The sequence below is a fragment of the Myripristis murdjan genome, chromosome 10, assembly GCF_902150065.1.
Source record: "Myripristis murdjan chromosome 10, fMyrMur1.1, whole genome shotgun sequence".
Classification (NCBI taxonomy): domain Eukaryota; kingdom Metazoa; phylum Chordata; class Actinopteri; order Holocentriformes; family Holocentridae; genus Myripristis; species Myripristis murdjan.
The window spans coordinates 30,698,570-30,709,013 of record NC_043989.1 but is presented as its reverse complement, the minus strand read 5'-3'; positions in this window follow the sequence as shown (position 1 = coordinate 30,709,013).

The window sequence follows — 10,444 nt, the reverse complement described above, 5'->3', positions numbered from 1 at the left end:
CTCCATTTAGTGTTTTCCAGTATCATTTTTTATTACAGCACAATACTGTAACTTCATTTTGAATTTTGAATTTCTTTTGATGTTGTTGTGGAGCTTTGCAACTGGCTGCTGTTTCATTTGTGATGATGACATTATCGGGAAACAACTGTCCTTATGCTGTTTGCTTCTGCTTCCTTCTCTCCTTCCTTTCCTTGCTTCCTTTCTCCTTTCCCTTCACTTACATCCTGGTAGGAGAGACGCAGTAGTGAGGGAGGAGCGGGGAACAGACAGTAGGAAAGACAAACGGAACGCAGCTCTTGGCTACCTCATCTTTTGACTCATGTCGTATGCTAGACATCCAGCAGGGGGAGGCAGCGTGTCACATTTCCACTCCTATGCACTTCCCTTTAAACCCTGCAGAGAATTCCCTCAGGATCGTCCCTGTGGGATCAGCTCCTGCCGTCTGTGATGATGCTCCTTCCTCGTGTGTTTTTCCAAGTCAGTCCACAGCACTCTGAGGGCTACTCCTTTATTGCAACCATGACAGAAAGTGACAAATGTAGATGCTGTAGTGAATTGTACGATGTCGCTATAGCTTACTGAATTGAGATTAATATGTAGAGAAAGACAGCATGACAGAGGTGGAAGAAAGAGGAACTCATTTTATCAAGCTTAAAGGCAATTTGTCATAATAAAAGGGCTATGTGTTCAAGGATACAGAATAATTACTAACTACAGAATCTTCACTGCTGTTCTCCTTCTGCCTTTTGTTCTTATTCTACTCTCTGGGTAGCACTGTGTTGAAACCCTTTCACTCAGTTAGTCTGGAATAACGATACTCCGGGATACTCTCGTTGTATTTAATGTTTGCAGCTTTGGATGAGAGCGCCTGCATCATCTGTTGACAGAAAAATGTGCTGTTGCTTGTCTGAGATGATATTTAAAAATCATTTTGGCATAAAATTAGACTTCTTGGCCACTGGCATGACCTTTTACTGTACAGTCTGACAGACAGACAGACAGACAGACAGGTGCATCATGAGAACAGATGGGAACCACTTCCCAACTTGCACAGTGTGAATAAATATCAGTTGACACGATCAGGGTAAATGGTTATGATACAATCAAACAAAAATGTACAAGATAGCAGTTCTCAAGCACATTCGTCCCAGTCAGGTGGCCAGGGTTCACACATGAGGGAGGTTAAGAGTCAATCACTTTGATTTTGCAAAATGGAAAGTGCATTTGTTTAAAAATAAAAGGTGAAAACCCCCTGCTCTGGCCCATAAAGATGTATCTTTTACTTGTTAGGAAACTGCAGAGGCCTGCCTAACTGACTATTTATGCAAAATGTTTTATTTTCTCTTTTTACTTTGTACTGTATGCAGATTTTTTAAAAATTCCTTTTCTTTTAAGCTTAATTTTATTTCTTCTTTATTACTTCTTCTCGTTTTTATCATTATTATTATGATTGTTTTTTTTTTTTTTTTGTTTTGTTTTTTTTTTCCCACATGTTTTTGAATGAGGGTCTGGGTACTGGGTAAGGGTAGTTCAAAATAAAATATCTTCTAAAATATCTAAAATATCTATCTGTGTCTTATATATGGACATTTGCCCTTTTTTGGCCCCTGTTTAGACAAAGTGAACCCCGCAGTCCACTCAAAATCAACCTGTGGTCCACTTTTGGACCACAACCACCATTTGAGAACCAATCTTGTGTTCAAGCATCAACTTCAAGAGTCAAAAACACACAGTACAAGAGCCACAGTACAAATGACTGAAGCAGGTTCAGTAAGCCTCTGATAAAACCAGATCATTATTTCATCAGCATGTGGAATAATGGAAGAGTTTCATTCTCCATCCTGACAACTAACGCTGCACTACCGTCTTACAAGATGCATTTTTATCTCAAAGCAAAGTCTAGTTCTCCAACAATTTTCTTGTGTTTTATTGCAGCAGGTCCAGGAACAGCTTGTATCCTTCTAAAATCTACCGTTCCGTCCCCAGTTTTGACAATATTGAATTTGAATAATTTGATAGAGTAACTTGATAGAGTTTTCCACCCCTTGCAAAAGTCTAATAATGAGACGCTCATCTGCAAACCTGACAGCAAAGTAATTGGTCATTAACGTAAAATGTCTTAACATGTGAAAAGAACATACTGAACAGCGTGTACCCAGACAGAGATGCTGTCTGCAGGAAACTTCACATGAAACGTAACAGTCTCTGTAATGACTGCAGGAGGTCATAGTTTATCTTCACTTTTATTTGCCACTCCAAACTATGCAGCTCTCGTATAGACATAGAATGTAGAACAGCTTTTCTTGCTCCTAAGTTGAGCATCTTTCCTTTTTTCAGTTTTTTTTTCAACTTTAACCTATTTCTACTTTTCTTTGTATCACCCTGAAACACAGCATTTCTTTTCCCCATCACATCTTCAGGGCTTGTTTTTTTGGAAAAGCCAATTTTAGCAGGAACCCCAAAGTTATTAGCTCTTTAACTTGTAATTTTCCACCCGGTTTGACAGTGCAGACAGGAAAACGTGTCGAACCTGATGCGGCTGATGTCTCGGCAGCCCCGGCAAAAAAACACGGCATTGATGCCAGGATTTGGTTTGATGATCTGATCATCTAAAAATACGTGGATGTGAATCTAGGAGAGTTTACCCCCGTGGTCTGTTTGTTTCCTTTTTTTCTGCAGTCAGACAAACAGAAAGATGAATAAGACTGAGGGAGATTGACAGGTCGGAGCACGGAGGGGTTAAAGCGGCAGACAGGTAGAGCGATGGAGGTGACAGTTGAGAAAGAGGAAGACAGGCAGGAAGGAAATGCAGGAAGGCAAAAAGAGAGACAGGTACAAAGCACCTCTGAATCATTAGAACCTCCTTCCTTATATTGACTTGCACCAACTTTTTTTTTTACAATAATCCAATTGTACTGCAATTCTTTATTGACCTACATCCTCCCCTGCACACCGGTCTCAGCCTCGTGAATCAAGTGGGTTCAGCAGATGAATTCAGCAAAGCTTCAATAAACCCTGTCCAGCAGCATGGACGTCCAATAACAGAACTGGTTGTACATTTAAAAAAAAAGCCTAACCAAAAAGTCTGTCTTTTTAAAGCAAAAGTGATGATTTGGTAGGGTGTTGGGTTGTGTGACCCTCCTCCTTGCTTCTCTTTCTCTTTTCTAAACGGGCCCACAGCACATTGTGTTGTTGCAGGATATACCTCGACGAGGGCTGGATCATTTATCATATTTATTACACTGCCCCACTGTTTGCTGCGCTGCACTTCCAGCCTCGCTCTCTTTGTTTTCTCTCTCTTGTCTCTGCCTCGATCTCTCTTTCCCTCCATTCCTTCCGCTCTCTCTCTCTCCGTTCATCTTTGCATCAGTTTTCAACCAGTGCGGCTCTCTGATGTTTGATGCTTTTGGGTCAAAGCTACTGATAGATCATTTGTGTCACTATTCTTTATCCTTGATTTTTGAATTGAATTTTGAATTTGACAGTTATTGTGACTGCTTTTTAAATTCCAGGTATTATGTTTACTCACAATTCGCTGGAAAAATGCCTAAAACTACTGGATACTACGACTACTAGTAGTATTGCTACTATTATGTCTAATAATAGTTGTTATAATAATTTGTATTTCAGTATATTGATGCATATTTATGTGCAATCTGATGAAAATGTATAACAAGGGCAACCAGTCTAAGCACTGATTACAGTACTGCAACAAAAACATGAACTCATACTGCATCACATCCAGTATATTACACACTGAATGCATCAGATCTGATTTCTCATAAACAATATTGTCCTCGTATATCTTTTGACCCAATTTATGACAAGTGAAACATTAATGTTACTTTAATGGAGAAAGCAACAGAGAATACAGATAAGACAACTAGTGAACAGTGAAGAGCATAAAATAACTACAACAAATAAAATAATTATTAACATATTATTACAAATGAATCAGGGCACTAATTCACAGTGATAACTTAGCTATGCAGACATTAATCTGGATACCAAGGCATGTCAATACAATAAATACCTTATCCCAGTTACTGTTGTTTTTGTGGCCTGTGTGCCTCTTCTTCTGCATCTGCATTCGGGATCAGCAGAGGCAGCTTTGCATAAACAGATTATACCAAATGTGACCTTAAGATAATATCCTGAATACTGTGGGACTGAGAGAACAATTGACTTTTCCAGGATAAATAAAAGTTTAAATAAAGAAATAAACAACTGAAATCAATATGAAAAAAAAAAAAAACATTCCCATTCTCGCTGCGTCTCATTCATTGTGTCTCAGTCTGCTGCCTCTGTTTCCCTCTCACAATAATTAAAATGTTCGTCACTGCAACAGATTTCTGTCATTTGGATTCCAGAGGGGCAGCTGATTCCCCCCCAGTTAGTTTTAAAAACTAAGCATTGTTCTGGTCTTACAATAAGAACAAGAACTAGAAACTAGCCCTGTCTCCTAAAATTTACGACTAAACTATATTTTATCAAAGATTACGTTTGTTTCTGATGCATCACGAATAGATTTGTAATCAACATATTTTGTATATCGTGTTGGGCAGCATTTTAGCCATTTTTTCCTTACTTTAACCACCAAAACTACTTGGTAAAAGTTAGGGAAAGGTTAGGTTTAGACATAGAATCCATTAGGTTAAGGTGATGTAAAGTTACATTATGTTATGTTTTCAAAAAAAAAAAAAAAAAAAAAGAACACTGCTGTGATTTTACGCTGGACTCTAACTTGGGTCATGCTGCTCATGTGATAAAAAACAAAGGTAATGCACAACAAAAATACCTCCCCCTCGAAATTTACCAGGTTCACCACAGGTGTTGCTAGTAGGGTTGGAAACACATTTTTTTCTTTATGTTTCCACCACCTGGCCACACTGAAACAGTGCTTTTGGCTACCAAAAATGCAGAGTGGATTTTTTTTTTTTCAATGTTGCTGTTTTCTTGTCTGTACAGACATATTTTTGAAAACACTCCCATGTGGATGGATTTTTTTCTAGTGTAATTTTAAGCCCTATCCATGTGGATAGCGATAAATCAAACCATTGCATTTTAGAATTCCAACTCATTTTTCCTCCCTTTTCTCCAGACGTTGGTTTTCATTCATTCCACTATGATATGAAAATGAACTTTCAGAGACTTCAGACTTTCTTCACTCCAGTACTCCATCTCTCTAATAAAGTCGTCCACATTAGTTTTCCTAAAAGCAGCAGCACTGCTGTGGTTTGATAGCTTGATATTGGGTGGAGTGAAACTGTCTCTGCCAGAGGAAATAGTCCCCAGGAAATGTTTGGTAACTTTGTTTGCCACAGAAGCAGGACATTATAAGGTGGATGTTTCAACCAAAAATTCACATTTGAAAATCAAGGGATTTTAATTACATGTTGTGAAATCTTTAGCATTCTAACATGATTTGCAAAATGGTTTGTTTGAAGGTAAAATGTGGCTAAATTGTAGTAAATGGGCCAAACATTAAAAATCCCTGCTATTGATCTTTAACTTTGCCTCAAAAAGCAGTTTGTTGTGACGTATTTATTTGCTTGAACTGCTCTCATTACTCGTGTGTCATTCTCTCCATATAATTTTCTCTGCATCATTCTTTCTCCCTCCACTGTGTTTGACTTCACTGACAAACATCATCATAAGCTGGCAGTGTGCCAACTTAGAGAATTTGACTGTAGCATAAAAAAAAAAAATCTTTTTTTGATGGAGATGTATTCAGCGCTGTATCACATGCAGAGCACTGAGGACAAGATGATTGTCAGAGATGAAAACAGGAAGGCAAAATTAGATTGTTCCATTGCAAATCTATTCCACCCTACTGATCCGAGTCAGTTCATAGTAATGAAAATAACTGACAGGCAACACTGTTGGTTCCCCAATCCAGCAGCTTGTTCCCAGGGCTTTACTGGACTGCTTACACCTGCATGTATACTGAGCTGCCCCAAGGAAAGACTAGCTTATGTGACCTGAAACATGATGATACAATTCAACAGGTAATACATACATATATATCTATCTATATATCTATATCTATATCTATCTATCTATCTATCTATCTATCTATCTATCTATCTATATCTAGATATCTCTCTATCTATCTATCTATCTATCTATCTCTGTATGTATATATGTATTGTATATATGTATTGTATCATCATGTTTAAGGTCACATAAGCTAGTTTACATGTCCTGAGTTTAGACTTTTTTCAAGGACAGTTTCTCCTTTGAAGTTGTCTGGCAAATCAATATCTAAAGATTATCAAGCTAAATTGATTTTTTTCCAGACTGTAATTTGACTTTGATTTGTTACCATCATCTCCAACCATTATTAGAAACCTGGACCAAGACCATGATGTATATTAAATCAGAGTAAATCAAAGGTTCAAAAACAAATTCCAGTCAAAAAATCATTTCCTTTTCTATGGTGCAGCTATTCTCAGTGCTGCTCTGATTGTGGAATCACGGCAAATTGTTCGCACGTGAATGTGTGCTCTTCATTTTTCAGTTTTTTTTTTTTTTTTTTCAGTTGTTAAAGGCGCACTATGCCTGTTGGCTAAATTTATGTCTGGATATTTTACATTCAACAAAAAAGCAACAACCAAAAAAGATGGAATAAGCACATAATTTATTGGTTGACACTATATTTACTCTCAGTTGAGTCTAAATGGTCCTCACCTGGGCACTTTTGCATAGTTCAACTTTAAAGAAACACATGCGTGTAACATAATCAAAATGTTTAGTACATATTTCATTAAAAAATTTTATCTTGTTTTGAAAGGCTGTTTATTTCTGGGATTGTTTTGTGGTGATGCTTTTCCCCTGTAAACCTGTAGCTGAGCCATGCAACATGTGATCGTAAGCGTCTTTTAACTGAAGTAAATGACTGTCATGCCACTACATGAACATCTGTCAGCCTTCAGAGTAAAACGTCTCTCTGACGTAGGACACATTTCACTGTTACGTTAATTAACTGGAGCTCATCATGACTGTTCACAAAGTTTTGCCACCCAAAGTCACGGCAGTCTCTAAGGACCAACACACACACACACACACACACAAACACGCATATACATACACACACACGCACATGCACACGCTCTCACATGGATTCAGAGGCTAACGCTTTCTTTCAGACAGGCACACTGACAAACACCCACAAACTGTCAAACTCATACAAACCCACCCAAACTCTCTTTCTGTCTCTCTCTCTCTCTCTCGCTCACACACACACACGCACACACACACACACACACACACACACACACACACACACACAAACACAGCCTCTCTACCGCTTAGACACGCAAAGGGCAACATTGTCAACCTTTCCGTTTCAATGCAGGGAGTGTTGTTTTGCTTTTGTCAGCAGGTTCAGTGGACACACACACACACACACACACACACACACACACACACACACAGAGAGCAAGAGCCTGAGGACATGCCAGGTTAAAACAATGCATTATTGATCCCGCCCCATCCTGCATTATTTAAAAGTGGAAGTAGGATAAAATGAAAATAAACGATTCACTTTGTATCCTGAATTCTTCATGAATGTCAGCGCTCCGTGCTAATTGAGCTCAGGTACCTGCCAGTCTGGGACAGTGAAGTTTAGGTGACGACCATGACATTTGAAATTTTGTTGCATTATTTGGAGTCATGTCTATGTTCCCAGTGTCCCATGTTCCCAAGGTCCTATGTTCCCAGGGTCCCATATTCCCCAGCTCCATAGAGCACATGGGCATAGGGGAATAATGGGAACCTGAAAAAGGTGCTCCCCACCTCTGTATTTGGGCGGTTGGGTTTGGGGTTAATGTGTGTTAACAGAACGTTGAATTACAGAACATAGGACCCCGGGAACTTAGATCTCGCTCACACTCCCCATTATTTCACAGTTTACAGCTCCCTTACAGCGACCATAATGCTGTCTATAGACACTGCTGCATAATGTAAAAAAAAATTATCAGCCAAGAACATGAGAGAGCCAAAGGGGGATAAATACATTTTCTGTGTCCTTGAGTTGTGAAATGAGTGGCGATTCATTTTTGAAACCCTGCCAATAACTGTAAGTCTGAGTTCTGTATATAACAACTAGGGTGTAAAAAATCAGAATAAAAACACATGAATGCTGCACAGTGCAACTCCATGATATCTAAACGTAAATTATAAGCCACCTACTGTAATTGCTTCTGTTACAGTGTCGAGTTTGCTATAATTTCAAGAAAAAAAAATGAATGCAGCAACAAATGTTATGAGTGGTCACTTCAGGAGTAAAAGTTAATGAGCAGCACTTGAAAGCAGCATGAAAGCAACTTGTTAGCATTTATCAATATGGTAGGAAATTTTTTGTGTCCCAAAAAAAACCTTTTTAGTGCATGAATGAAATATAATAATTATGCTAATATAAAAGTCCTGGTAATGATTTTGAGGAAATTAAACAGCTCTTTTTAAAATTTTAATTTAGTTTAATTTAACTTAATTCAATTAAATTAAAATATTTTATTTTATTTATTGTCTATTTGAATTGGAAAGTAGATCCGGCAGGAAGGTTAGTAATCCGCAGCAAACGTCATCTGCAGGAACCATCCGCAGAGTAACCTTGTGCCAGAAGGAATGTCCTGCCAGTACTTTTACAAATATTTGTAATTGCACAAATAAGGGGTACCAGGGCTTGGTGTTTTTTTTTTTTTTTTTTTTTTTTAAATATCTGCATAACTCACTTTGTTTTTTTTTCATATATGTGTTAAAAGTGTTATTTTGGGAACTGTTTTGCCATGCCATGGTCAGTGGAGAGATAGAAGTACCTTGTGGACAAGCAGTCCAGGGGAGAAAGGAGCAGCTGATGAGGAGATTTCACCACCATGTGGACTCATAACCCAACCCTCGACCAAAGCTCAATTTTGCTTTAATTTCCCTGTGCTAATATTTTAAGCACAAACTCATTGTGATCATGACTCATAAGTATAAGCCATTGTTTGCATTGCATTTTCTCTTGGAAATGGCCTCCATCCTTCGCATGCTAACAAGATAGCTTGCAGCCACCGGCGCCCATTGTTTTGGATAAGAAATGGGGACAATAGTGAATTGTCTTCCACTTGACTGAGAGGCGAGTGCAAATGTATTTCCATCACATTGTGACAACAGCCCGGGGATGAAAAATAACAGACGGCAACTCCAAATGTCACATGTAAATGTCAAAATCATAGTGAAGTGAGATCGTGATGAGAAGGTTGATGCTGTACGCACAAAATCTGAATGGGAGGCAAGTAAGTCTCCTTCAAGAGATATTGTCAAAGAGCCCTCGAGCAAGGCACCGAACTCGCATCTGCTCCAGTGAGAGTGGCTGACATTATTAGACTGGTTGTACTGGGCTGTTACCATCTGTGGTGAGTTGCAGTTACCCTGAGATTCGATTAAAGCTCAATGCCCGCAGACTTTTTGCCAATAAAATTTAAATTATTTAAGGTTTCATCCAAATCAACTAAATTTGCATTGCAACTTGCACACTGCTGCTGGCTGCATTTAATCCTCAGAGCGATCCCTGTTGATTTTCTCAGTGCTAAATGTAAAATATTGCTCTTAAGAACGAATGAATAAAAGAAAAAGAACTCACCAGAGGAGTCGTTTTAGAATTGCCAGTTTGAAAAAATACCCCGCAATATAACCGTAGTACATCTTCTGGATTCATCTCTGGTGGTGCAGCTTATATTGAAATGAAACCATCATCAATGTAAATTAAATACACTCTGCGGTGCAATTTGACATCAGATTTCTTACAGAGAAGTTAAGTCTTATGTAACTTAACTCTGAAAACTGCAGAACTGCAACCAGCTGTTGTCACTCATTATGGCTCAACAGCTAAGGATCTCCATCATAAACATTACCGTTACCATTACAGTGCCATCTTTTGTTGAGGCACAAACAGACACCAGTCATTGTCTTGGTCATTTTCTTCATTTTAACTTTGAACTGTAACATAAAACACCTTGACTAAAAGATGCTATTCCGATTTATTCCAGAAAACAATGTCTAAAATAAGATGTTTTATGTTCTAGCCATGGCTCTTTTTTTCTGGTTTTATTTCCCTCCAACTTGTCCCTTTCTGTCAGGTCGAACTTCCATTCTGCCCTCTCCATACAAGGGGATGAATGTCAGATGACCTTTATGAGATCCAGGCCTTTCCTCAAGTCACCTTCTGCCCTCTTTGGTCTGTGTTTGTTCCTCTTCAGACAGATGGGTCATGTTACACTGTTAAAGGTGCTGAAGACCTGCTCCACTTAATAGTTCTGGGCAGCAAGTAACCTCTGTTTCTCAGTGAGGGGCGTCCCTTTCTCCACTAGGGCTGTTGGTTGTAACTGAGAGGCTGACAGTGGGAAACTAGAAGCCAACTGTTGAGTCTAATGTCTTGGCTGCTAACTGGCACGCCAAG